Source organism: Cibotium barometz, chromosome 2 (assembly GCF_041138505.1).
Source record: "Cibotium barometz isolate CiBa-2024 chromosome 2, ASM4113850v1, whole genome shotgun sequence".
NCBI lineage: Eukaryota > Viridiplantae > Streptophyta > Polypodiopsida > Cyatheales > Cibotiaceae > Cibotium > Cibotium barometz.
Genome location: NC_141047.1, coordinates 5,419,486 through 5,420,479, shown reverse-complemented (window position 1 = coordinate 5,420,479; position 994 = coordinate 5,419,486).

Below are 994 nucleotides of genomic sequence, written 5' to 3'. Positions count from 1 at the left end.
CTACACACAAATAGTCTCTCTTACTTTCTGAATGTGTTTGGTGTGAAACAAAGCAGGGAAAATGTGAGAGAAATAGAGAGAGAGGGAGAGAAAGAGAGACCATAAGTTTTTAGTTTGTGTGTGTGATTGTATAGAGGCAAGGCACAAGGTTGATAGCTAGCAAGTTGGTGGTTCGGAATATCATTCTCTTACAGCTTCAAGGTAAGCTTCATCTATAGCCCTTTCTCTCTCTATCTATTTGTGTGTTTGTAGTTAATATGTGTATGCCAACGTTGAAGAGTTAATTTTTAGTAAGAAATGCATGAGAGAGAGAGAGAGAGAGAGAGAGAGAGAGAGAGAGAGAGAGAGGTTTTTAATTAGCCTTTGAGGAAACCTATTGTGATTTGAAAGTAAGCCATTAGTTAGGAGCACATCTCTTAATTTGTAACATCACACAAAGCAAAAAATGCACCCTAACTAGAATTAGCCTTGGAGGAAACCTATTGTTGACTTGAAAGTAAGCCATATATATATATATATATATACATATATATATATATACATATATATATATATACATATATATATATATATATATATATATATATATATTTATATATATACATATATATATGCATATATATATATATATGAAATGCTAACTATATATAGTAAGATACCCTAACTAGCCCTATATAAAGGTCCAAGTGGCTTGAATTTTGGAGTTGTTTAAGAAAGCAGAAAGCTGTTTGAGAGAGCTATGGTAGTTTTGGTGTTGGGTTTTAATCATGCCAGTCTCCACCACCTACGTAAGGATTGTTTCAGTCATAATTTTTTGATATGCGTATGTTTGACCATGTGAACATTTGTAAATGTATGCATATGTTCACGTATGCATACTTTACCTCTAAAAAATTGGCGGCCAAAATATAGGTGGCAAAAAATATGGGAAAATATTTTGAAGGGCTGAAGTTTAGTAACAGGACTGAAATATATGTCTTAATGATTGATAGAG